Here is a 10,975-nt window from a genome sequence, read left to right as displayed (position 1 = left end):
CTTGTGCCAGGCGCTAGGCCAGCTCTCGGAAGAGTCATCAGAAAGGAGAAAAGGCTGCTGATGGCGTTGGCAAGGCAGAGACACGTTTGCGTGAGTGGCTGGGTGGTGGCATGGTAGCAAGTCAGTCTCAGGGGAGGACATTTTGGGTCAAGACTTGGAATGGTTACAGAGACGTCTTTTTTTACATTGCAACGTTTCCCTCACTTCCCACAATCTTGGACTGATCATAGTAATTGGCACTTAGGGAGAGCTTACCGCCTATCAGACTCTTTCCGGCTCCCAGCTCCTTGAACCCCCATCACAACCTTAGCTGGAGGGTACTATGGTTGTCAGTCTTATTTTACTGTTGGGGGAATTGAGGCTTAGAAAGATCAACAAACTTGCCCAGACCAACACAGAGTGGGTGGTCTAATGCAGAAACGACAGTCTGTCCTGCTGTTACAACCCTGTGCTTCCTCCTCAATCAGGCCCTTAAGATGCCCGTTTACTCGGCTTGGTCTTCCGCCATCTGCCTAACTCATCACCTTCCCCAGGCACACTCAGCGATACCTTTTCATCTCAGCATCCCATTCATTTGCACCAGGTAGCAGCTGCCATTTATTCACTTACCAAACTTCTTAAAAACACACCTCTGGGCCTCACTGTTCCAGGCAGTGGGTTTTCCACAGCGAGCAAGACAATGGAGCTTGCATTCGGGAAAGAAGGCAGACCTAAACAAATAGGCAAGTAGCTTTATGCACTGAGGTTGAGCAGTAATGAAAAACAATTCAGAAGATGGGGATAGAGAGTGATGAGGGAAGTCTTCTCTGAGGGGAGTACACTGGAGGAGACCCTACGGCAGTAAGGGAGTGGACCATGGGAATTACTGGAGGAAGAACAGCAAGTAAGGTGGGGATAGCAAGTGTAAAGGCCCTGAGGCAGGAACGTGATGAGTAGAAAAAGGAACACTGAAGAGCCTGGTGTGCTGGAGGTCAGTGGAGAGAAGAGAACAAAGTCACCAAGTGCCTAGTAAGCCATGTGTGATGGGAAGATATCGCAAGACTCTGAGCAGGCCAGTAACAACGTCTGACTTAAAGTACCATTCTTGCCACTACACATGTCTTAGCATTTAAGAAAGCAATCAATCATGGCTCTCAGATATGATTCCCTTTGAGTGTCTATCTCCTTGCTGGCCCCCAGCCTGTAAAAATTTCTCTCTCTCTGCTTTACTCTTACTGCTTTTCCTCCTTCTCAAAAACATCTTCTTTGCATTTCTTCATCCTCATCCCATCCCTGTCCATTTGCCTGGGGAGGCCTTCATCCATTTTTCATTCCCTGGTGCGTGCACCTCCATCCTGTCCTTCCTAACTTGCGCCTTCCGTTTGGGTAGGTCTCTACCCCCATCCCACATGCCACACAGCTTTCCCAGGGGTACGCCTTAGGAAATTGGTCATTTTAGCAGCACCCGAGGTGCTTCTAATGTGCTGCAGGAGTTCCAAACCACTGGTCTCAGTCTATAAATATGCTCAGGGCTCTCCAACCTAAAAACCAAAACAAAAGAAAACAAAAACCTTTCACTTAATGCTGTGTCTTTCTGTCTTTCTCCTCAACCGAAGTTCCTGAAAGATCATCTAGTCCAAGGCTTCTCAGATTCATTGTGCCCACAAATCACGTGAGGAGCTTGTTAAACTGCAGAGTCTGAGTCAGAAGATAGGACTGGGGCTTGAGGTTCTGCACGTCTAAAGGGCTCCCAGTGGTGTCAGTGCAGCTGTACCCCTCTTTGTAGGGAAGAGCTGGACTTCTGGTCTTGACTCTCTTGCTTCCGACTCGCAGTTTTACTGATTGCCATGTGGCTTCACCCCACAGCACCACTGAAATTTGTTCCCACCGATGTTACCCGTGAGCCACCTGCTACCTCTTCTCTGAGGTAGCATGTATCATGGTGAAGAGCACGGACTTGGGAACCAGATCGCCTGGGTCCCACTTACTAGCTGGGCGGCCTCTCTGTGCCTCAGTATCCTCATCGTAGGGAGGGAATGATGGTGACACCTGCCTCATGTGGTGGTCTCAAGAACTAAGTGATTTCGTACATTGAGAGCTGTTAGCAGCTGCGAGCTGGCACGCAGGTGTTGGTGTCTTTCATTTTACAAGACTTCCTAACAGCATCTGACTCCACTGACTCTTCCATGCTTAACACTCTCTTCTCCCTTAGCATCCAGAACACAACCCTCCCTTTGTTCTCTGCCTACCTTTGCCTACCTTGCCTTCCTGGGATGATGTTCCCTGGGCTTCTGCCTTAGGCTCTTTGACTTTCTCAACCTATCTGGGCTTGGTAGGGAACCCATCTTAGCCAGTGCCTTGGATTTAGTTACTATCTAAGGGTGGAACTCTCCTGAATCTAGAGCTTTGTCCCAGGTCTCTCAGTTTCCTATCCGCATCTCTGCCCACTGCGGGGCTCTGTGTAGATTCATTAATTCATTCAACATGTTTGTTTTGCTGACTTACTCTGTGCCTGATCCTATGCCAGGTGCTGGGGATACAGCAGTGAAGTGGTCAGACCTGGGCCAAGACCTCTGGGAGCTCACAATCTGCAATGGAAATTCTGTACTAATTCTGTGATTATTGATTAAAGTGCAATTGGGATAAGCAATACAAGGAGAGCTGCAGGCTGCTATGGGGGTGTAATGGGAACCCTGACATTGTCTGGGGGGTGACTCATATGTTCTCCAGACTCAGCACGTTCCAAACCAAACTCATCGCTTCCCCCAAACCTACCCCTCTTCTGCCTGTGTTGTTTCGCCCAACGAACAGCACACCCATCGTCTTATCGCATGTGTCGTGACCCACACTATCCCTTGCTGACCCCTTCCACCCACTGGGAGACTCCTCCTTTCTAGAAAATTAGCCTTCCCAGGTAACTCCTGGCACTGTATAAATTCCTACTGCCCAGTGATCAAGCAGTCTGATTTTACTGGTAAAGTTGTACCTAGAAAAAAGCAAATGAAGGGTGAGGGTCATCCCCAGAAACACAGAGCCACTGTGTGTCCTGTGGCTCCTGACTGTGACACACCTGTCTGGGGGATGTGCATTTTCTCACTGATCCTTGGCTTTTAACTTCCCCCAATAAACCCTGTTCTTTAATCCATGCTGTGTAAAGTGAAATGCACTCTGATCCACATTGTGTGACACAAAGTGTCTATGCTTTAGCAAAAAAGAAAAAAATTATTATTTCCATTATAAAAGCAATGCCTACTTATTAGTGTCTTTGTTAGACCAGCTCTGCCCTCTGATTTGGGACATTGCAGATAATAATAATAATAATAATAATAATATCTGAGTATAGTGGACATCTGTCTTTTTTTGTGCTATCCCACATTTGAAGACCTTATCTATTTGGAAGAAGCCCTACCATATGAACCTTGTGGAAAGCCCAGGCAAGAGCCAGACAGTCCTCCCTGCACTCAGGCAGCTAGAACATGGGCACATGATTATTGTTAGTGAATCAGATGCTCCTGCCCAGAAATCCGGACCATGACAGAGTGACACAAAGACACAGGGACAGTTAGATAGAATATTTGTTATAGCAGTGCAGGCATCGGGAGTCCAGCAGCAGTGATGGCTAGAAGTGCCTGGTGGCAGTCCCAGCAACCATCTCCTAACCAAACCATTGATCTTGGTTTGACCTTGGTTGTGTTCTCTCCTACTAAGCCTTCCTTAGCTTCCAAAAGATGCTGAGAAGCACCTAATGTTCTTACAATAAATCCTTTACTGTTTAAGGTGACTGGAGTCAACTTCTGTTGTTTATAATCTAGAATCTTTTTTGAAGTATTTATTTATTTGTTTGTTTGTTTGTTTGTTTGTTTGTTTGTTTTATTGAGAGAGAGAGTGCGAGCAGGGGGAAAAGGGCAGAGGGAGAGGCAGAGAATCTCAAGCAGACTCCATGTTGAGCATGGAGCCCAGCGTGGGGCTCTGATCTCACAACCCTGAGATCATGACATAGTCAAAGCCAAGAAGCAGATGCTTAACCGACTGAGCCACCCAGGGGCCCCTATAATCTAGAATCTTGACTGATACAATGACTGCTACAGAAAAATTGTAAAGTTCTAAAAAGTAAAAGAAAGGAAAAAACTCATTACACACAGAAAAAAATTATTATTAACCTCTTCCAGTCTTCTACTGTATATACATATTTGATATAATTACAATCACATGGTTATATAAAACTTTATATACTCTAAGCTGATTTTAAAATTGTATGATTTAGGGCTCCAGGGTGGCTCAGTAGTAGGTTAAGCGTCTGACTCTTGATTTTGGCTTAGGTCATGATCTCAGGGTTGTAAGATCGAGCCCTGGTTCAGCTCTGGGCTGGACAGGGAGCCTGCTTAAGAGCTTCTGTCTCCCTCTGCCTCTCCCCCAGTCTCTAAACAAACAAACAAAAAAACTATATGGTTTAAAAGGTGACATATATTTGTTGTAGAAAATCTGAAGATACCAAGAAATAAAAAAAATAAAAACCAATGCAAAAAGCTACAACCAGAGATAACTACTGTTCATAATTTGGTGTATTTCCTAAAAAAAAAAAAAAAATCTGCATTTTTACGTAGCTGAGAATACACAGATTATTCCACATATTTATGCATAGTTAACTGAGCAATTTTAACAGTTCTGGATAAAAGGTGGTGTGAAGAGGAGCTCAGGGACGGCTATGGATAATATCTGCCATGCATGTGGTGTATTACTCAATACCAATTAAAAAGCCTTAATGGATTCAGGGCTTTAAAGATGCAGAAAATCATTATGCAAGTTTCTTGGCAGTGAACATGCATATTATGCTCCCTTCACAACTCTGCTTCTAGTGACAAAAACACAGAAGACATTTTGTTCAGCGATTTTCCTGGCCCAGTGTTCCGAGCTCTTAAAAAGTGTGTCCATTACTGGCAAGTCCTGAAACACAGTAGGAATCATTATTGTTTTTAGTGTCATCAAACATGACAAAGACACCACATGAACTATGGAATGAACTATGGAGTTCGGGAAACACTGTTCCAGGCACTGGGGAAGGAGTGGAACAGAAGAGAAACAGCTGACAAGCCGGCTTGGTGGGGTGGCACAGAGCGTGAGTCCCGGGACAGAACTGCTGAGGTTTGACTCTTGGTCCTTACCCCTTAGTTGTTTTGTGACTTTGGGGAAGTTACTTTAAACTCTCTCGGCCTGTTTTCTCACCTGTAAAATGAGAAATGACATTTGCTGATTTTTTTTTTTCAGATTTTTGCAACTATCTTCAAAATGAGGGTGGGAGGGTGGATGATAAGAATAATACCTATTTCGTGGGACACTATTTAATCAGAGAGAGCTAAGTAAGTGGATAATTACGAAGTGCTCAGCTCTCCTGCTAAGCTGCAGTATCCACGCAGGACACGGCATTCATCTGGATCATGGAAGTTGGGAAGACTTGTAAGTCCTTCATATCACAATTTTCCATTTCTTAAATTATTCTTTTTTTATTAAAATTTTTACTGAATTTGGGGGTGTCTGGGTGGCTCAGTTGGTTAAGCATCTGCCTTCAGCTCAGGTCATGATCCCAGGGTCCTGGGATTGAGCCCCACATCAGGCTCCCTGCTCAGCAACGAGCCTGCTTCTCCCTCTCCCTCTGCCTGCTGCTCCCCCCACTTGTGCACGCTCTCTCTCTCTCTCTCTCTGTCAAATAAATAAATAAAATTTTTAAAAAAAATTTACTGAATTAAAACATATTCAGAAAAGTATACAAACTATAAATGCACAATTTGGTTGTCAGGTCAAGAAATATGACTGATGTCTGAAATCTCTCCTAGCCCCTGTTGGTCATTATCTTCCTGTATCCAGGCTTCTAACACCATAGATGAGTTTTATCTATTTCTGAACTTTTTTTAAAGACTCTATTTATTTATTTATTTAAGAGAGAGAGGGAGAGAGAGAGTGTGTGTGCATGAGCTGCGGGAGGGGCAGAGGGAGAGAATCTCAAGCAGACTCTGCATTGAGCATGGTTCCATGACCCCAAGACCTTGACCGAGCCAAAACCAAGAGTTGTATGCTCAACCGACTGAGCCACCCAGGCACCCCTGTCTTTGAATTTTTTAATAAATAAAATCACACAGTGCATACCCTTCCACATTATGTTTATGGAATTCATCAGGGTTGTTGCATGCAGCAGAAGTTTACTCATTCTCTGCTGAATATATTCAATTGTACGATTATATCAAGATGAATTTGTGCATTGTATTGTTCAGGAACATTTGGGTTGTTTCCAGTTTAGGCTACTTAGAAGAGCGTCGGTATGAGCGTCGGTATGACTATGCTTAGTCCTTCAATCTATGAACATGGTATATCCCTTCCTCCCTTGATTTAAGTTCTCTTTAATTTCTCTCAGTAATGTAGTATGTGGTCTTGCACACCTTTCACTAGATGTGTTCCTAGATATTTGTTGCTTTTTTGATGTTATTGTAAATAGTATCGTTTTTGAATTTCACTAATTGTAGGTGGTTAGTAGAAATACTACTGAGTTTAGTTTATAGAGAGTGGGTCCAGCCGCATTGCCTGATTTAATTAATAAATGCATTGTTTGTCTTCCTATTTGACTCATTTTTGTTATCATTTCCTTTCTTCTCCTTTACTTGGGCTTCGTTTTCTGTTTTATTTTTCTAACTTCTTCCTCCGTAAGTGGGGGTCATCTTCTGTGTCTGTTGTCTGGTCTCTCTGCCATTCTGGATCAGTGCAGATGCTGAAAAACTGTGCGGCAGCATGCATCAGTACCCGGTCTCCCTTCCTTCTCTCATACCACCTCAGTGTTTTGCCTTGAGATCCTTCGAAAGGGTGGAAGCAAGGACAGGAATTTGATGGGGTGCCTGGCTCGCTCAGTGAGTGGAACATGTGACTCTTGACCTTGGATTTGTGAGTTTGAGCCCCACAATGGATTACTTACTTAAAAATAAAATCTTTACCAAAAAAAAAAAAAAAAAAAAAAAAAAAGACAGGGTGCTTGGGTGGTGGAGTGGTTTAAGCAACTGACTCTTGGTTTCAGCTCAGGACCTGATCTCAGACTGAGCCCCGCAATGGACTCCGTGCTTGGCGTGGAGTCTGCTTGGGATTCTCTCTCTCCTTCTGCCCCTCCCACTCGTGCTCTCTCTCTCTCTCTCTCTCAAATAAAAAAATAAAAATAAATCCTTTAAAAAGGGACAGGAATTTGAGAATACTGCTCTGGCTACCTCAAAAAAGCAGCCCATGTACAACAAAAGAGCAGTTGTGCAATTCTCTAGTTGTTAAATATTTGGGGTCTCTGGATGGCAAAGAGAACTACGTGTATTTCTATCTTTATTTACATGAGTGGATTGCTTTGTTTCCTAGGAGCACGGACAAGCAATTGTTTTGTCTTTCAGATTCTCGTAATTGATTTTCTGTCAGTTCTGATTTTCAGAATAGTTACACATTTTTGTGTTTTGTGTGTGTGTATGTGTGAGAAGTGCAGAAGGCTGCAATAGGGGCTGCTCTCCAGGCATCATTTAGAATAAGAAATCTCCTGGAATGATCCTTCTAAAATGTAGATCTGACCATGCCTTACCCTCACTTAAAGGATTTTAATCGTTCTCTTTATCTACTGAATAGGGACCAAACTCCCAGCTTGGCTAGATGACCTTTTGTAAAAAAGCCCCTGGCGGAGGCTCTGGCCATACTGAACTATTTACTCTTCTCCAAAACTGCCCTGCCCCCTCTCCCCTCCTGGCCTTTGGACATGTCACGCACATGTGCTTTAATGTCCTCTCTCACCTGCCTTGACCTTGAAGGACTGCTCATCCTTTAAGATTCAGCTCAGTCATGGCCTCTGAGAAGGATTCCAGTTGGGTGAAATCCTCTTCCCTGAGCTCTGGCAGCCCCCACCCCCCAGGAATTCCTCCCTCAAGGTACTTACCACATTGGCTTGTAAGGGGCTGTGCTATGAGCTCTTAGGAGAAGGGACCGTTTCTTACACATCTCTTTATCCCATGCCCCGCTTAGGGAAGACCTCAGTCATGGTTTGATGATTGAACAGTGTAGCTCCTTTTGGGTTGGGAGCACCTGTCAGGTGCGATTCTCGTGCTGTTAAGGCTTCCTCACAAATGAAGATGCTCTGGTGAGAAGGCAAGGAGAGTCTCATTTACTCCCATAAGATCTACCGTCCCTGCTAGCTGTGTCCTTGCGCATGTGCAGACAGACAGACAAGCATCGCTTCCCATCCCCACCCCGTGCAGGCCAATTGCCTTCCTCTGTCCTCTGAGCCAGCTCTGCCCCACATCCCCCACCTGTTGCACTGAGGGTAGAGAAGAGACAAGGTAAGGAACCAGTGTGAAAGCTGCTCCTTTTTGCTCTCAGAGTGGAGAGAGGGCTGCTCCAGCCAGTGGAAGGAACCTAGCCTTGGGGTCAAACATCCTGGAATCAAATCCTGACGCTGCACTTCCAATGTCACCTTGTGTAAGTGACTCGACCTCTCTGGGTTCAGTTTTCTCATCTGTAAAGCAGGTTAACAACACCCAACTTGCACGTGGTTGTCAGAACGACGTGAGGCCATGTAAGTGAAGTAGCAGCACGATGCCTGGCACAAAACAGGTGCTCAGAAAATGCTTCACAACTACTCAGGGGGATCAAGTTTCAGCCCCCGATTATCCTTGCACATGTCTTATCTTCCACAACACACTGGGGGATCTGTGAGGGCAGCGAGAATGAGCTATTCTTTTTTTTTTTTTTTTTGAGATGTTATTTATTTATTTGACAGAGAGAGAGAGTGAGAGAGCACAAGCAGGGAGAGTGGGAGAAGGAGAAGCAGACTCCCTGCTGAGCAGGGAGCCCAACGCTGGGAGCCACCCTAGGACCCTGGGACCACGACCTGAGCCAAAGGCAGATGTCCAACCCCCTGAGCCACCCCGGCGCCCTGCGGATGTCCTTCTTCGGCGTGTCTTGCCGCCCGGCCCAGAGCCCACGCACAGGAGGCTGCAGGGAAGGAGACCGGAGCGGGGGCTCTCATCCTGGCCGTCTGCTACAGTGCACGTGCACTCAGATAAAATAGTCACTCCGCTCAGGTAGAGACACGCATTTACACCAACTCAGTGGAATGGCCCTACCCGAGCCAGAAACAAAAATTCCTCTGTGGAAAAGACATCCCAGCCCTAATTAATGGCTCCATAACCTAAAGAATACATGGGTGGGGGGGGGAGGCGGGGCAGGGAGAGAGAAGAAAGAGCGAGAGGCAAACCCTTTGGAGTTCCTTACAAGAGGAGGTGACCAGCAGTCAGCTGTGGGGGGTGTTGGAGCGGAGCGGGCTGGAAGCTCAGGGAAGGCGTCTTTCCGAGCCGGTGACTATCACAGCGGGAAGAGAATTACGAAAGCAATTTGCGGAGAGTAAAGAAGTGTGGGAGAAGGACAAAGAGTAAGTGGGATGTGTGATTCCGAGAGGCAGGTCCAGGGGAGCCCCAGCACCCAGGGTGGGGCGCTGGGCAGAGGGCAGAAATAACGGGTGTGGGGGGTACTGGCCCGGGACCAAGGAAGCCTGAGGGGGGCAGAGGGTAAAGGCTGCCAGAGCTCGGGCAGGGGAGCCCAACACAGCCCCGCAGGGCCAGGGACGCGGGGCAGAGGGCGAGGGCGGCTGCCTGTTCTGGGCCCACACAGCCCTCGCTGCCATGGGTGAAGGAGGCCCCTCCAGGGAGTGGAGAGGGAAGAAGGGGGAAGGAGGAAGAGCCAGGGAGGCCTTGGCAGCTTTCACGTTTCCGCGGCCACTGACTTGGCGGGCGGAGCCGTAGCTGTGCAAGAGAAGCAGAGGCAGAATGATGAAGTCCTTGAGAAACCTGTTTCTGAACTTGGCAGGAGGAACCGGACCAAGCCGAGGAGGGGCGAAGGCCTGCAAGCCTTGCGGTAAGATATGGATGACGGGCTTTTATCCCCGCCATGGGTCGGCGCCTCGGTCTCCTGCAGACACTGGCCAAAACCTCACTCCCGCCAGCCAAGAGACCAGAAATATCTCCTGACATTGCCTCTCCTTTGTCTTAGACAAAGTGACAGGTCTCCGGGGCCCATCTCACCCCTTGGCTGGGTCAGTTGAACCCCAAGCATGGACTTTGGTTGTAAGAACAATGCATCACTTCATGGCATTGAATGATTTCCAGGACTGTTCCGTGAAAAAAGCAAATTACAGAGCAACATATATAGTGTGCTTTTTAAAAAAACGTCTTTTTTTAAAAAAGCTTTATTTAAATTCCAGTTAGTTAACATAAAATGTAATGTTAGTGTCAGATGTACAATATAGTGATCCAACACTTGGTACATCAGCATACATCACAAGTGCACTCCTTCATCCCCATCGCCCACATCACCCATCCCCCCGCCCACCTCCCCTCTGGTGACCACCGGTTTGTTCTCTGTAGGTCAGAGTCTGTTTCTTGGTGTGTCCCTTTCTCTCTTTTTTTCCCTTTGCTCATTTGTTTTGTTTCTTAAATTCTACATATAAGTTAATACCATATGACTGTATCACCCATTAAACTTGTTTAAAAATAAAAATAATTCTTTTTTAAAAAAATATTTTTAGTTATTTATTTGACACAGAGAGAGAGAGAGAGAGAGAGAGACAGCGAGAGAGGGAACACAAGCAGGGGCAGAGGGAGAGGGAGAAGCAGACTTCCCGCTGAGCGGGAGCCTGATGCGGGGCTCCATCCCATGCCCCTGGGATCATGACCTGAGCTGAGGGCAGATGCTTAACAACTGAGCCACCCAGGCGCTCCCAAAAAATAAAAATAATTCTATAATGTCTAAGTTGCGTGGTACCAAAACCCACTCATGGGATTCAATGTGGGGAGTGTGCTAATGCATCACACAGAAAAATAACCTGGGCCCAGGTACTGCCGGGAATCATGGGATTGGTAAACTCACAGGGCAGAGGCTCTGTCGGGGGTCCCCTGGTTTCCTTTCTGCCCTTCTGCCTTTGCGCGGCTGGGCTCCG

General features: G+C 46.5%; 1 long non-coding RNA gene across 1 annotated transcript; it reads left to right on the top strand.

Annotated features, from left to right (window-relative positions):
- The first annotated feature begins 5,277 nt into the window (after positions 1-5,277).
- On the top strand, positions 5,278-10,501 carry LOC130541945 (uncharacterized). Its single transcript, XR_008956083.1, has 4 exons — positions 5,278-5,433; positions 8,362-8,460; positions 8,762-9,065; positions 9,847-10,501. It is a non-coding gene; the product is annotated as an uncharacterized LOC130541945 (long non-coding RNA).
- Positions 10,502-10,975: the final 474 nt, after the last annotated feature.

This window comes from Ursus arctos, unplaced genomic scaffold (genome assembly GCF_023065955.2).
Source record: "Ursus arctos isolate Adak ecotype North America unplaced genomic scaffold, UrsArc2.0 scaffold_28, whole genome shotgun sequence".
In the NCBI taxonomy this organism is placed as follows: Eukaryota; Metazoa; Chordata; class Mammalia; order Carnivora; family Ursidae; genus Ursus; species Ursus arctos.
This window is presented reverse-complemented; position numbering and strand designations above follow the sequence as displayed.